The following is a 17,723-nucleotide window of genomic DNA, read 5'->3' as shown; positions in this document are numbered from 1 at the left end:
TTATGAGTCGATATTTCTACTTTTAATCTAAAACATATAGATTTTCTAAAAACTCTCTTGTCATACTTCATTGCTTAGTTATAGAATGCACAATGGCAATACCTGAATCAATGAGTTGTGCTGGACAATTTTATTGCTACATTAAACTGGCAAACAGTACATTTCCCCCAATGTCTTCTGCTTCCTATAGTCATATTCCTTTCTCTATTAAACAGATTATAGTTTAATCCAATTTTTCCAAAATGATTCACCTTAACCTCTCATTTCTACAGAAATTTAGAATAATTAAACATTATAGAACATACACCTAAAGATTGCAGTGCTGGATATACTTTATTAGTAAAGAGAATTAATAGCTCATCAAGTTATTGTTTTGATTGCTATATTTACATGTGATAAAATGGAAAATAATTTTTTAAAATTTTATGCGATATTAATTAAACTAAACAAGGAGACAAGTTAATCAACTAATAGAACAGCATCAGGCCTCAATGTAAGGGCCAGTTTCTTTGCAAATGTCTAGATACTGTCCTTTCTACTCCAATAATTTTTACCTAACACAATTTTACTGATAATTACTCACTTTCTTTCCTAAGGCAATAATAATAAATATTGGTGTAGAAAACACTCAAGGGAGCATCTGCCTAGCAGTTTTCCCTTGTGGAAACAGCCCTTCTCTTTCTTGTACATCTTAAGAAGAGCCACTAGGATCAATAAAACTCTCCTTAGGCTCTGACCACAGCTGGTTTTGGACTTGGAACAAAAGAAATAATTATGCAGTCACTGTATAAGTAATTGAATTTTTGAGATATAAATCTGAGAAAATGTCAATGGCAAAGGGAAAAGATTAGAGGCAAGAAACAGAAAGTCACTTGTGACAAAGGCCAAAAGGTAAGAGAGAGCTAAGGGAGCAGACAGTCCACTTCACTTTCAGTTGGGTAGGTCAGGAAGGCTGGTAGAGAAGGAAACATTTGAGGTAGGCAGTAACAGATGAACCTCCATGCTTCATGTATGCCAGACAGTGCTCTGGTGCCATTTTGGAATTTCTTTATTGCTTTCTCTTCTGCATATCCCATTTCTTAATCACAAGATGGTTATTTGGACATATGTATAAAGATGTGTGAATAAAATTATATGATTAAGGATGTTCACTATAGCATTATTTTTATTAGTAAAAGAAATTGAATATATATCTGTGTGTGTATATACACACATACCCACACACAGATAATGACTATTTCTTATAACATAGAATGGTAAGAGGGTCCATGAAAACTGTATCTCAGATATTTATGTACTCTTTGAAAAAATTTTAAAGAACATATTACCTTTATCTTTATTTACAACTCAGTTGCTTTTATAAAAGTTATACATCAACACAGTTTAAATAGCTCTTGTTTAAAAAAAAACAGCATGCCTCTGACCTCCCCTATCTTACCACTTCCTGATTTCCAGAAGCAACCATTTGCAAATCCTTTAACAATTTTTTTCTATTAATATCTATTAATCTGAGTAATTTACTTAAATTGCTTCTTCTTGACAGTTGAGTTTTAGGCATTATTAACTTTTCACTGTGAAGAGACTACTATCACCTCCATTCATACCGCTTATTGCCCATTTTCCTGATATAATCAAATCATCTTTTTTATTATTAATAGATCAATGTTCATTATTCAGCTGTAGTATACTGTGCAGTTCCCTAAGATTATTTTTACTTTCCTGTGCATTTTGTTGTCCCTCTTGCTAATAAATATATTTCTGTATACTTTTCCCTAATAACTTATTTATCAATTCCTAAATTATTCCCCCACTGGTTACTTAAATCTTTTCTAAATTAATTCAAACATGTTAGATATTCAAATACATTCTCCAGAAAATTTTCTCCTCCAGTCTGCTAACATGTTTCAATAAAGACTAATCATTCTTTTGAATTTCTTCCTGGAGATCCCTGCTGCTTCTGTCTTATGTTAGATGTCTTTCCTGGATCCTGTGTCTTTCTGTTTCTTGGCTTACTCCCTTATTTTAGGCACATACTTTACTAGTGTTCCTAGAAAGAAAACATGGGAGCTAAAATTCTTGAGACCCTATATTTCTAAAAATGTCCTTAATCTATTCCCAAACTTGCATGATAGTTTGGCTAGACACAGGTTTCTAGATTAGAAGCCATTTTCTCCAGAGAATTTTTTGAAAGTAGTTTTTAGCATATTTTCTTTGTACCTAATGTTTTGAAATTTCAAAATAGTATGCTTGGGTAGAAAGCTTTTTTTTTTCTATTACTTATAACTGGCATACTATAGGCATTTTTCAATTTGGAAACATAATTTTCAATGGTGAGAATTTCATTGAATTATTTCTTCTTGATGCTCTTTCATCATTTTATGTTTTGCTTGTTTTTCCAAAACTCCTTAGATGCTAAACTTCCTATATTGGTCCTCTAAGTTTATCTTTTATTTCCTTTTTTTGCATGTTTTTATATATTTTCTGAGAGAAATTTTTAACCTTTCGAACTCTTCGAAGTATTTCATTTCTGTTCTTTTATAATTTTTTTAATTTCCAAGAACTCTTTTATATTTTATGAATTTATTTATTTTGCTTTATTTACATTCTGTTTTAATTTTAAGAGAACAACATATTTTCTTATCTCTGAGTACTTTAACAGTAGTCAGGTTTGGGCCATTGTTGCTTTTCTATTTGATCCACAGTAACTCATTCCTCCAGATTGTTTTGTTGTTTTTGTGTTTTTTGATATATTTTGGATTCTTGTGTAGTTTGGTTCATGTCTTTCATATTGGAGACTTTTTCAAATACTTGGGATTCCTGACTGCTCAAATTTATGACTAGGCCATAAATTGTTGATTAAAAGATCTACATGTATCAGAGGCAGATGGGTATTCCATGTGGATTCTTTTTAAGTATATATAATTTTTATTTCAGAACCTTGTGGGGTACAAGTGTTTTTGTACGAGGATGAATTGTATAATGCTAAAGTCAGGGCTTTTAGTATGTCCGTCACCAGAATAGTGTACCCATCAGACAGTCAGTATCTTTACTTGGGTGACCAGCCGAATTCCCCAGAGATGGTTCCTTCAATCTCCTGCTTGAGGATATAATCCTACCAGCCAAGCTTGGAGAGTCAACATAGTGCACATAAATCTTCACTTCATCCCACTGTTTATAGTGGGGTGTTCTGTTCTAGACATGAGACCTTCTACAGAGAACAACCTGCCGGTGCTGGGCAGGAGCAGTAACCAGCTGCACAGAGTGTAAAGGAGGTAACTGGAGAACTAACTTTCTTAAAATACTTTCAGCCAAAACTCTTCTTTTTAGTTCACATTCATTTCCACTTTTAGCAGTGTTTATATCAGCAATTCTCAAGCCTTTGGAGGTCCCATGGTATAAATCAGTTTGCATTTTTGCTTTCTCCCCTGTCTGACCTGGCTTTCTAGTATCTGCTAAGTCAGTTACCACTCTTCCATCTGTTCTTCAACTTCCAACATTTCATTATAGACATCTTGTCTTCTAATCTCTTTGTCCTCATGTATTTAAAACCTTAAAAAAAAAACTTTATTGTCATTTTATTATAATTTCAGGAGGGAGCAGAGGCTAATGCATGTCCAACTTTCACCATGTTTAAAATTTTAATTTGCATTTTATAATATACTATTATTATACCATTAAAAATTGATACTAAGCTAGTGATGTCTACTTTTTATTGTAAACACTAAATTTTCTAACAACAGAGCATCTTTAAAAAAAAACAAATATAATTGGATAACAGGCAATGTAAAATCACTGTAAAGTAATTTTGTTAAGATATTTAACTCAGCCTCTATCATGGAACTTAGGTAAATTGAGTTTGAAATACCCACTCTAATGAATGTTGAATGCTTGAATCCTAACTTTGGAATCAGTGTACTAATTTTACTTGCTGCTTTGATGTAAACAAAAGACTAAAAAATAAAACCAATATTTGGACATCTGTAAGACCCAAACATCTGGCAGTCACAAATTCTCATTGTATCCTCTATGTCTGAGGCACTTTAATTACTGGATACCCACAACCATATTTCTATAATTACTGTTAAGAGGTTTAAATTTCAAGAAGACATAAAGGTAGTTCTCTTTACAACTAAGAACCATACCTTCTATTTCAACACTGTAATTTCTTTTTCAACACATTAATTTGAGGAAATTTTAGAACAAGTTTTAGAATATCCTGGTTTGAGAAGAATTCCTATAGTTTTTTATATTTCAGTTGAAGGTGACATATGTTAGTGGTCCATGAATATTTACCAGACTATAAGATTTCACTAAACGTCTTGGACATCAAAGAAGCAGCTTTCCCTTGTTAACTGTTATCTGTGCCTTCCAAGCAGCGACCTCTCACTAGCTGGGTCATCAAAACAGCGGGGGTTAGAGAGGAAAAACAGTCTCTGCTTGGCCTGTGAAAGTGCATATCAGGAAGGTCCACTTATGAGAGGTTGGTCGTCAAAACCTAGGGATTTCCTCAGCAGTTCCCTCAACTGGTATTACATTATATTGACTGTTTGTACAACCATAAACATCAGGATTTATAACCAGTGCAAACCAGCACTGATAGAAGTAAAAAGGCAATTTTTATGAAACGTTCTCACATGCCAATGTTAAGATAAGCAAACATTCTTCAAGAGTTTCTTAACAAAAATACATTATATGTGCTAAAATCTGTTGGGCTACTTCTATCCTTATCATTTCAGGGGCATACAAAAATTTCTTGGGAAGAAAATGGCTTGCATAGTTTGGAATCATAGTCCAAAGCCATTTTGATATTCAAATAACTAACTGGTCCCAAGATTCTCCAAGTTACCCTCAGTAGTATTGTAATACCATGGCTCTGGAATCAGAGAACCTGTGTTCAAATCCCAGGCCTGCCTGCTACTAGCTGTACATGTTTGGTGAGGTCAGGTAATCTCTTGTATACAAAATAGGAAAGAGATATTAGTTAGAATTCTTTTGGTTGTAAATTTCAGAGACCCTACTAAAATTGGCTTAAGCCAAAAAGCAAAAAAACAGAAAACAGCAACAACAGCAACAAAAGAACGTGTGGACTAACATAATTTGTTGGCTCTGTTTAACTCTGGGTTGGCTTTATTTTCTGGAATATTCTTCCTATGGAGTAGCAAAGATGGGCCCTTGCCATTTCACGTATACATATCCTCAGTAGTAGAAAACCTAAAAGAAATGGCAAGATGTCTCTCCCTCAAGAGTCACAAGAATCTCCAAAATGAGTTCTGGATGGCTTTTCTTTAGCTCTGTTCCCACCTTTGGGATGATAACTTTGGCTGGTGGGATTAGATACAGATTGGTGGATCTGATCTATGTCACAAGGAGCTGAAGATACAAGTTATAGAACACACTACCAGAATTATTTGGAGGGGTGGTTTCAGATAGAAAAAAGTAAAGGCAATTCAAAAAGCAGCAGATATCCACAACGTGGTCTCCTTCCCTCTATTTTACAAAGTCACCATGACAAATAGATGATATAACTTCAGTAAAGTACCAGACACAGTTTCACAATAATTTCACAATAATTACTGTTGGTAATTATTTTTTAAGAAGCTTACTTACATAAGTAATTCATTAAGGTCCAGACATTTTACCTACTTACCTGAAAGTTAGATTTTTGCCTTTTGCTCAGCAACATCTCAAGCATCTAATCAGAAGCTGTTTGTTTTAATTTCTAAGTATACAATAAACATGATAAGTTGAAGCTAGAACTTTCAAAGAAATCATCAAAAGTTTTTCAGAAACAAAGTCTGAAAATCTTAGCAATCAAAGTACAGATTGCAAGCAATACACTGCAGTACTTAAAAAGTCACCCACTGCCAAAGAACGGAAAATTCTGTCCCCACTTCAGAACAGGAAGATCCATACAAGTATCAACTTTAACCTCCACTTGAAGTGGCTGAGAGAGTAGCCATAAACAGCCAGAGAAATGATTTCAGACTGGGTGCATTATAAAAATGCCTTATGGGCATCCTGACAATGAAATCTAGATGTTAAAATTGCTCTTTCAGCAAATATCTTAGGATCCAAAAATTAGAGACAGTGATATTTTTTCTTAGATCACCATTAGAATTATATGGGGATTTATATACCCACTATTTTAATAGAGATACATATACTTCAGAAGGCTCCTCTTTGCTATGTATAAGATGATGTTGCTGGGCGCGGTGGCTCACGCCTGTAATCCTAGCACTCTGGGAGGCCGAGGTGGGTGGATCGGCTCAAGGTCAGGAGTTCGAGACCAGCCTCAGCAAGAGCGAGACCCCCGTCTCTACTAAAAATAGAAAGAAATTATCTGGCCAACTAAAATATATATACAGAAAAAATTAGCTGGGCATGGTGGCGCATGCTTGTAGTCCCAGCTACTGGGGAGGCTGAAGGCAGTAGGATCGCTTAAGCCCAGGAGTTTGAGGTTGCTGTGAGCTAGGCTGACGCCCCGGCACTCACTCTAGCCAGGGCAACAAAGAGACACTGTGTCTCAAAAAAAAAAAAAAAAAAACAGTCTAAGATGATGTTTATCAAGTAACTGGAATAGAGTGTGTGCTAGGAGATTGTAATATAATTTGGGGGTGGACTTGAGTCCATATTTATCTGTTACAGAGAAGGATGTGGTTAATTATGTCTTAATTGACTTAAGATTGGATTGACTGTGTAAAGCAATCATCTGGGAAGAAATAGGGAAGAGGGGCATTTCTGTTGGAAAGACCATTGGAGCAGAGATTTGGAGGTGGATAATTATACCAAGTGAATACTCAGTAGTTCAGTTTAGCTGAAAAGGAGATGAAGACAATATGGGAAATGTGCATGAAATATCCTCACCAGTATCTGATGAAAGCAATTTATAGAAAATTGGATTCTAATATTTCTGCTTATAGATAAATCAATAACAATTATTTTATAGAGAGGATTCTATAGATCTTTACAACTCCAAGGTAGCTGTAACTCAATGCTGCTTTCAATATACAAAAATGTAAAAATTATTTCACAGTTAAATTCACAGGGATTTCTTTGTCGGTAACTGAATCATTTGCTGGTCATGTTCTTCTACACTTTTTTGCAAAAGAATAGTATAAGTACTGTCTATCACCTGAACTGATTTTTAGAACATGAATTCCATGTCTTCAAAAAAATTTGACTCCATGCTGAAAATTAAACAATGTGGCTTTTTTATTAAAGCAGTTTCTTCCATTCCGCTGGCTTTCTTGCTGCCAGTTTCCAACCCCTTCTTTCAAAGCTGAGAAGGAATCTGCTGTTAGTTTAGTTGTCAACACACATGACTTTGGCAGTTGAGGGGCATGGAGATCATTTCCTAGGCCCAAGATGACCACACTATCTTTCTGGGAAAAGTCTTTTCCTTAGTTACGTAGGACCCTGCCTTGGCTTTGTGTTACTTGTAATCTTGGAAATTTCTTTAAAGTTTTATGGATTATAACACAATAATCTTCTTATGGAGCAGACTCTGTCCTCAGATCTAGTTTAAATCTAGCAATTTTGCATGTGTTTATATAAGGAGGATATTTACTTTGCTGATTTTCTGAGGCTGAATTTTTTAAGCATGATGATATTATTTATGAAACATAAATAGAGCCCTATAACCCCAAGAGCCCCCCCAGGAGTGGAATAAAATTAATATTAAACTGCAACCTGCATCAGCATCCCAAGTGGGGGGGAAACTAAGTACATACATCATCAAGAAAAATTCAGTTCCTGTTATTTAGGTAGCTACATTGAATGATGACTTTCAGAATCACTCATTACTCCTGAAGAGAAGGGAGGTGAAAAATTATATAATAGAAGACAATCACCAGATAACAATCAGCCAACTAATATGGGGAACCCTCCTATTAACTGTTGAAAATATAAATAAACATCTTTCCCTCAAGTAGCTTATAATCTAAATAGAAGCAAAACATATTAAAATATACAAAAACAGTGAAGCATCTTAAAATTGATTACTAACAAAAACTGTTATAAAAACTTATTGTTGAATTTAAAAGGCAGCATATAGAATTTCAAACTGAGTGAAAAGGGGGAAAATTTAATTTGGGCCTTAAAGAATGGGTAGGATTGTGATAGAAAAATGTGTTAAGGTTCGCCGGAGGAAGGAGGAGTGAGTGAGCAAAGATGTGGAACAAGAACAACATTAAAGGAATAGCAATTAGTTAAGCTGGACTGGAATGGAAGGTTTGTGTGAGAAAAGTAGATTAGCTCGAAAGGTTTATAAAAGGTAAATTGCATGAGCCCTCAAATGCAGTATAAAGGAATTTAATCCCAAAGGTGAAGGAGATTAACCTTAAAGAAGATTGATGGATGCAGGGTGAACTGGAAGAGGGAGAGGCAGAAAGCACAGCAAGTATAAGCTAATCTCTGTGTGGCCCTTTCAGATTCATTGCAATTGATAGAGCTCACGGCGGATGGAGCTGGCGTGGTATCAGTGGGAATGCAAAGGAAAGGATGGATTCAGGAGACATGGCCAAGGAATGTCTGATTAAAGGAGAGGATATCAGACTTTCTGCGTCTGGGTGGCTGGAAAGTGGTGATACAGAGCAAACATTGGGACATCAAAGGGACGACTTGCATCAGGGGAAAGAGAATAAGTCTAATTTTAAAAACAAGGTTTAGCACTGATGTCCAGGGAGAAACCTGAAAGCCAGAGCTGAAGAAATATATTTGGTGTCTGCCTTCCGAGAGTTAATAGGTGACTCACCAGCACAAAAAGAGACCCCAGAGGAAGTGTGTATAAGGAAGAAAACTGAACTTCAGGAATGCTCACGTCTCAGGATAGCAAGCTAGAGGAAGAGGAGGCAGCAATGTGAAAAGGAACCAGATGGACAAGAGGTGTAGAAACAGAAACCAGGGCTGAGGGTGTTTTTAGAAGGGCAGAGCTCTCCTTTGGAGCTACCTTGTGCTCAAAGAGGCATTTTCTGCTCACCACTATAGCGTAAGCTTAACGGGAACAAACTCCTGAGAATTTCCTGCAGCCCAACACACTGTTTAACTTTGCAGATTTCATTTACTGTTACGACTGTCTTTAATTTATACCGCAAAATATGCCTCCACAGTAGACTAGCGAAAAATGTTACATGGGCTTCTGTAGCATCAATTTTCTTTAAATGGAGATTAAGGAAGCATTAATCAGTGTTTAAAAGAAAGTGTCCTATTATTAATTTGGAACTATTATATTAACTTGAGTGAGGCCAAAATTTTTCCCAGTGAAAATGAACAAGCACCAACAGCTTCCTAATTGACTAGGCACACTATGGTATTTTAAAATATTCACTGAAAATTTCTTGGGCTTGGAATGGAACTGTTCCGTATCTGTTTCCCTCATATATCCTATAATAATTAAAACTTCAACTCCTCTTTAAGGAATATTTAACACAGTCTTTGTCACATTCTTCAAATAATGAATGTGGCTGCTAAATCAGCCATAGACTCATAAAGCTAAAAGAAATCTCAGGATCATCGAGTCTTAGAATCAGAATAGAGGGTATTACCTAAGCCAGTTTAATCACAGACATATGTTCCAATAGTTTTAAAAATAACTTTAAGTTTCCAATATCTATTGGCTTTGCGATGAGCTGCCAAGTCAGTTATTACCATTTGGGCTCATTCTTTCAATTTCCCTAATAACATACTTTCTATGCTTACAATAAAGGCACTGGGAGGTTTCCTAAAACAATTTTTAAATATTAAATAAATGTATTCATATGTACATAAACCAGCAAGTATAACTATGCCAGTTAGAAATGGATTTTGCTGTAATAACAGAGTCCTAAAAGAATAGCGACTCACACAAGCATTTTCTTTTTCTCATATAAGATGTGGGGATGCAGACAATTAGGGCAGCTCTGATCCCAGGCTTCTTCCATCTTTGGATTCTTTTCATAAGGCCTTCATTTCCAAAGTCTCCTCGTCTTCACAGATGACAGCCTTAAATTACATTTGCCCAGATAAATGTGATTTCTAATATTCCACATTATAAATAACTCTGTAATGAATTCGTTTACATGTACACCTTTGTTTATATCTCCCATTTTTTCTCAGAATAAAGTCCCTGTGCCAAAATGTCATCCTGAAAGGTGTAACAAATTATAACTTTACCAGCAGTGTACGACACTACCCTTTTTGCCTACACATGCCCTTGACGAAATGGAGTGTATCATTCTCTCAATTATTTGATAGGTGAAAATGTTTTCCTGGTAATTTTAATTTATACCTCTCTGGTCATAAATGACCTTGAATAACTTTTGTGAATATTAACTACTTATATTTATTCTCCTGCAGATAGTCCTGATGCTTTGATAATTTGAAGCAGAAATAAGAAAATTACGTGAAAACATTTTGCATATTATAAAATGCCAAATAAATATGAGATGTCATTAGCATCTTATTAATATTAAGAATGTCTTTTCTTTCTACTTTTGAAAATAGTGTTCAGATCAAGTAAAATGTTATATGTGACATTTCTATGAAAACTTAATATACTTGATATGTAGAATGCGTTATTATTTTTGGAGATACTGAAAAGTTGCCTAATTTGTTGATTAATTGACAGATAGAAGATGAGGGAAAGAGATGTATAACATCAGTCTTTCTGTTACCACCTCACACATGTCATATCTCTACATTGACATGGGTCCAAGCATATGGCAAAATTAAGCTTTTCGTCTAAGTTTCCAAAATATGACCATTAACAGGAGGTAAAACAGATTTGAAAAAACTTAATATTTGAAAAAGAAATGGAGCTTCCTAGACTTCTAAGAAAATATCACTAAGGGTTTTAAAACCAACCTCATCTTTTTTTTTTTTTTAAGAGAAAACAAAAGTTATGATACAGGAATTCCCTTAATATACCTTGCCTCTTCTTAAGTTATCTAAGTTTAAACACGTTATTTGTTTTCCTCTTCACTTAGATGTTTCTCTATACATTTCTCTATGTAAACTCGTTCATACCAAGGCTATGACTAATTAGGATGCTTTTGTCCCTGAAATGTATACCTCTAGCTAAATCTTACTACATACCACACAACCCACAATCACTTAAAAAAAAACTAAATTCATCAATATTTTTCTGCAGTTCGGTGTCCTGTAAGCAAACAGATTCTATACCAATACTTTACCAAAAACAGACACCTTTTTTGTGTACTAATCGGCATTTCAAGTGCATATAATTTATGTTAACAGGATATGCAGATTTGGAACTCAAAGTGAAGAGGCAATGGGAATACTATCTTACTCTACCTTATTTCTAAATTTTATATATTCTGATTGTCTTGGTTATTTCAAAGTTGTATGAAGTATATTTGTTTAAATTATATGTGATTTTATCAGAATTTGAATTAATCTATTGGACTTAGGCAATTATTATTTTTATACACAGTTTATTTTCTTACAATAGTTGATTTGTCATGGTTGCTGGTTATCTTGTGGGCTAGGTGAGAAATTAATGAAAAATAAGTTAGAGGGAAAAAGACATTTACTAAACAATCCCAATATTAAATATACTTCGCAGAAAATGAAATGAATAAATATTTCTGGAAATGAATATTCTTACATAAATCATAATTATTTTTCCAGAGAAGAGTCCAACATAATTTAGCCCTTGGCTACTGAAAGTTGTACCTCCCTGTCTTGGAATGATGAGGTATTTCCTAAATGGCTTTAGAACTACAGAATGCAGAGCACAATATCTGCAGTGCAGGGTGGTCCTTTATGCAGTTGAGAAAAATAAGCATAAAGAGTCAAGTGCCATCTATAGTAAATGTTAAGGTATGGTAAGAAAATTTGCAGAGTTGATTGATATGTAACCTTTAGATAATATATTTCTTATGCAAAATAAGTTAAGCCTTTGGGCCTTAATTCTGAAATGATTAAAAACTCCTCACGCAATGTAAATCATGGACTTTAATTCTTACCTCTCATGCCTATCAGTGTTGGCTTTGCCTATAGATTGTCTAGACTCCGGTTCCAACATAGTGACTGAGTGTGGCTGAACATCTGATGCATTAGTTACAATCTTTTCATGCTGAGGATGTGTTATGAGTGCTGCTGTTAACAGCTGTGATTGTTGTTTGTAATTATCTCTATTTTCCTCATAGGTGGTCTCTTTGCTGCTACAGCTTCTAAGCAATCATCTGTAATGTTGACTTCTCTTAAAGCTATGAACTAAAAACTGAACTTCCTCCCACTTTATTCATCTCCATTAGGGAAAAAAAAAATACAAATGCTTAATGACTGCAAATGTCAAATGTATATTCCCTTAGTCTGCTGCCATATGATACATGAAATGGAGAAGTTTGATTATTGCTAGGTGTTTAAATAAAATAAATGTTTGATATTAAACTGAGGAAGGACTAAGGCAAGGATGAAAAGCTATATCTTGACTGGAAATTCTGATTGGTAGTGGCTGCATTTGCTGCTGAGGATTGTGAATCTATATTTAATCCTAGCAGATGGTGGGGTTCAGGACATGCTATCCCAAAATATTGCACCTTGGCATATTGAATATTTTAAGCTGAAGGAATTTGAGAAATGGTATGTGCATGAAGGACTTTCTGACCTTCCCTTTAAGCAGGCCATAAGACCCTCAGGTGGGAGGCACCCTCCCTGTACCTGGAAAAAAGGAGCATCCTTACTTTCAAAGACAAAGGGACATAGACACGAATGTGAACAAACAGGCCTTGCTAAGTTTCCCCTAGTTTATTATTACACTTAGCTCTTATCCCCTTTGTCTTATCATATTTCTCCACAACTCTTCACTACTCTTCAAAACTAGCACAAAAACACCTAGGTTTAACAACTTCTTTGGGTCTTCATTTCCTTACAAAGGCTTCCATGTCACATAAAGCTTACATTAGATAAATGTGTGTACTTTTTTCCTGTTAAACTGTCTTTTGTCACAGGGACCCCAGCCCAGGACTCAGAAGAATAGTAGGTAAAGATTTTTTCTTCCTCTATACAGAGAAGCAGTTAATTATTCACTAGCAATGACTAACCTCAGTGCGTGAGTAGTGATTCAAATCTACCCATTTGGGCAAAGAGATTCTAGACAAATCTGATTGTGAGTAAGAGTATTGTCTGTGTAATAAATTGCTTTTAAAATCCAGCATAATGTATATAAGCGCTGTGGTTTAAATGTGTCCCACAGAAGTTCATGTGTTAGAAACATAATCCTCCATAAAACAATGTTGGGAGGCAGGGCTTAATAAGAGGTGATTGGGTCATGAAGGTGGAGCCCTCATGAATGGATTAACATAATTATTGAGGGATTGGGTTAGTTATCAAAGGAGTGGGATGTTATAAAGCAAGTCTGGCCCCTGGTGCCTTTCTCCTTCCCAGGTGCTCACTTGCCCTTCTGCCCCTCTGCTTTTCTACCATGGGATGAGTAGGCCTGAAGGCCCTGCGTGGAAGCTAGCCCCTTGATATTGAACTCCCCAGCCTCCAGAAGCATGAGCTAAACAAAGTTCTATCATTATAAATTACCCAGTCTGTGCTATTCTGCTATAGCACCAGAAAGTGGATGTGAGCATAAATGAAGAAGGCATAAAAATTCAACACAACTAAATTAAAATCATTTGAGATTCAGGATTCCAAAGGCCTTGGGCCACTCCACTGCAAGGACAACTCTGTCATTTGACCCACCTCAGTGTTAGGTTACCCTGCCATCAACATATTGTTGCATAGACCTCAGGGTGAATCTTTCATGTACCATGCTTGTCAGAGGGGCAGAGAACAGAGATGGACAGAGGTAACAAGATCGTATGATTACATTTGTCTGTTTAAAATGTATATTAGGTAGAATTGGGTCTCAGGAAAGACTTGCTTTTATGATAAAATGTCAACTGGTAGCATGGAGATGAAAAAGGGGCATGTAACCCCCACCTACCTCTACTCACCTGAGATGACCAATATTGTTGGCCAGCTAAATTGGCTTAGATTAGTTCATTAAAGAGGTGGGTAGCTCATCTCCCTACTGTTCTTTTTCCTTATTCTCAGATACATATTATGTGTAATGTTTTGTTGAAAATGATCTTCTCTTCCACAATCCTTCTCTATACTTGTTTCTTGCTATTTTTTCTCCACAACATTTAATGATGCATATTAGTGAAACATAAATTTCAAATGAAGTAATGACAAATTTCCCTATGGTTTTAAACTCATAGGATTTACAATTATTATCTGTGTGAGTGTTCCAATACACTAAGGATACATCTATTATTTTTGAAGGCTAAAAGACCAATACTCTGCTATTTATAGGGTATCTGGGCTGCCTGAGAAAAAATAAAACCAATCTGCTCTGGAGCACAGTTTTGAAAAGCCAACTTTGGGCCACTGCCAACTCACAAACACTGCGGGTCACACAAATAAAAAACCAGTCTTTCTTTTGGTGCTAACATAGTTGTACTAGCAGACCAATAGCTTTGTGGGTAGCAAAATAGAATTTCAAACATTTTGCTTTATTGGTATGACACATGACAAGTACGAATTTTGCATTTTCAAGCCTTGCTTATCATTTATCCAGAAGTATCATTTGTTATTGGGTATTTATCTATGACATACTTAGCTTTACAGCCTTCATTTTGCAATCACTGAGCAGGTTAACAAATCCAGATCCTCTGGCTGAAAAGGTCCAGTTAGGGTAAAGACAAAGTAGCTGGTATCAGGCTAACCCTCCCACAAAACACAATTAAAAACTTTTGGACTCATGCCTTTCTGCCTGGCAGCAGCCGTCAGGTAAGTGCATAACCAGATGGCTGTTCCAAGCACATCCAGGAGCTATGGAGGAAGAAGCTGTCTGATGTAACATGCTTTCTTCTGAGGGTCCACTGCTGGTAGTACTGCAGCTCCCTGTGTTCCTCAGGTTCCCCCTCCCCCGCCACCCACGCACCCGGCCGGCCAAAGCACACACACTGGGATCCTAAACTGGACCTCTTAAACCAGAGGGTCTTGATTTGTTAACCTGCTCAGTGATTGCAAAGTAAAGGCCCAGCAAGGTTATGCCATATATAGGATTCTCGTGGCCATGGTGCAACCTATGGAAAGCCTGTCCATCATGGTATTAACAAGCTAAAGGTTGCTCCGGGTGTTCAGTCCATTGCCGAGGAATGAGCTGGATGCCACTGTGGGAACTCCAAGAGTCCCAAATTCTTATTGGGTTGGTGAAGGTTCCACATACAAATTTTTTGAGGTTATCCTTATTGATCCATTCCATAAAGCTATCAGAAGGAATCCTGACACCCAGTGGATCACCAAACTGCTCCACAAGCACAGGGAGATACGTGGGCTGACATCTGCAGGCCCCAAGAGCTGTGGCCTTGCAAGGGGCCATAAGTTCCACCACACTGTTGGGGGTTCTCTCCATGAAGCTTGGAGAAGGCACAGTACTCTCCAGCTCTACCATTATCGCTAATATAAGTAATGTTTGTAAAATTCATACTTAATGCACAATTTAGCACAGTCAAAAAAAGTCAGACTCATTAAAAAAAAACCAGCTATTTGGAAGTAATAGAGGCAGAAACTGAAGAGGGGAAATGCACTGGGCGGTATCTATATTTATGTGATGTTTCCCTCAGGGAAATGCTCAACAGCATAATGACAGCCAGCTGGAACCAAAGCAGAAAGCTGAAATCTCTTTGGATGAGATGTTAGAGGACAGAGTTTAATTAAAGTTATACTATTTGATATAAATAGTAGGTAAATTATAAGTATTTATATATTAGCCATATTAATTAGAATTATTAATATTTACTATGCAGGAAGATGATCTTTTTATTTTGAACATGTCTTTCCTTTTGAACAATGGAAATACTTAAGAATATTAAATATATTTAATTTATAAATCCAGCTAAATATAGTTGAAGGTGTATGTTAATTAACTAGATTGAAATGGTATCAAATATTGTTCCAAAAGGACTTTAAAATGATGGTTAAAAGTTGCTAGACTTAAAAATTCTAATCATAAGATTTGCAAGCTACAGATAAGAACTCACTGTTAAGGAAGAACTAAGTTTTTGAACTTGTAACTTTAATAAATTGAATTCTAATTACAAAACCCAAAATAAACCCTGGGTTAGTTTATTCTTTGAAAAAAAAAAAAGAAAAGAATTCTCAAGGACATCAAAGATCTTACACTGTCAGGGACAAGAGTGTGACGAATACAAAAGGGGGCAGAGAGGAGGTTCAAAGTTCAAGCAAATGGGCAAGTAGGGGGTCAAAAGGAGCTGAGGAGCCAAAGGGAACAAAGGAGGAAGAAGACAAATATAGCAAACACAGGAAGGATCTTGATGGCCACTGAAGTCAACCTTTGTTTTAACCAGGAAGCTTCAGAGAGAGAGAGAGAGAGAGAGAGAGAGAGAGAGAGACAGAGTGTGTGTGTGTGTGTGTAGAGAGGGAATGAGATTGAGTCATTCTATGTAGATTTATATACTAAGAAAAAAAAAAAAAAAAGAACAGTAGCCAGCCCTCTGTGTGGGATACTGCAATCATACAACTGTAAGGGAAAGTGAGAGGCCACAGGGAAAAACTACATGGGAGCAAATTGCTAAAACCCTACAGACCCATCATCATTCATTCTTAGAAACCAAATATTTCTGTTCAACAGCAGAACAGAGTTTGGACAATAAAATGTACTCCAAAGTGACAAAGTGAATAAAACCAACAAGGAAATCCATGCAATCTATTAGATTACTTTTTCCTTGAGAAACCAGGACTCCCACAGCCAATTTAATGTGCACTTGTACAAATCATCTCACCCCTAGTGAACAGAACAACCTTTATCTTTATCATTTCCAACTTCACTTTTGTCCTAATGTTCCTATGCATAGGAATATACATGGGAACCTATTGTAGTGATGTATATGTTTGTTTAAAAATTCACCTTAAATACTTTATGCAAGGGTAAAATCTACATTTAATATCAAATAATACAGGTAATTGGACAATAGATCATGCCTTAAATTATTTTCATCTCAGGCTTGAAATGTATTTTCTTTACTTTAAAATTTAATTGTTCTCCAAGGTGTATTAGACTTTTCTCACTAACTATGATGGAAACTCAAAGGAGGCAAATTTTGATTTACTTTTCCTGACTCCCTCATACTGTGTGGTAATGCTGGACATTTAAAAAAATTGATTTGTTCAAGTGATAGCGCTTCTGCAGATTCTACTGCAATTGTCATCAAGTAAGCAGGACTTCAGGGCAGGAGTTTCATTCAGGCCCCTCATTATTAACAAAACATCTAATGATGTTAACCAAGGGTTCTCAAACATCTTTTTTTCCTGCACCCTCAGAATATCTAACACATTACAGTCAGTAACAGGGGCTAGTTATGGCTAAACTTGAGCGGGAGGTCAGAAAAGATGAACTTTTAAGAAGTGTGGATGTAATTCTAGTATGAACCTTTACTCCCCATCCTCTTGAGAATAATGTGTATAAATGGTACTGTGGTCTGAATGTGTCCCCCCTCAAGGCAACAGTGTTGGGAAGTGGGAATTTTTGGAAGGTGTTCAGGTCTTGAGGGCTTTGCCCTCATGAATAGATTAATGCCATTATAGCAGGGCTTGACAGAAGGACTTTGGTTTCTTTTTTTACCCTTATGTCCTTCTTCCACGTGAAGGCACAGCATTTCTGCCCCCTGGAGGATACAGCATCAAAGCATCATCTTGGAAGCAGAGAG

At 36.0% G+C, this 17,723-nt stretch overlaps 1 pseudogene; it reads left to right on the top strand.

Annotated features, from left to right (window-relative positions):
- The first annotated feature begins 8,514 nt into the window (after positions 1-8,514).
- LOC123648165 lies at positions 8,515-15,457 on the top strand (annotated as a pseudogene).
- The last annotated feature ends 2,266 nt before the right edge of the window (positions 15,458-17,723 follow it).

This window comes from Lemur catta, chromosome 12 (genome assembly GCF_020740605.2).
Source record: "Lemur catta isolate mLemCat1 chromosome 12, mLemCat1.pri, whole genome shotgun sequence".
Classification (NCBI taxonomy): domain Eukaryota; kingdom Metazoa; phylum Chordata; class Mammalia; order Primates; family Lemuridae; genus Lemur; species Lemur catta.
The sequence above is the reverse complement of the archived record's forward strand: the minus strand, read 5'-3'. Positions and strand labels throughout refer to the sequence as shown.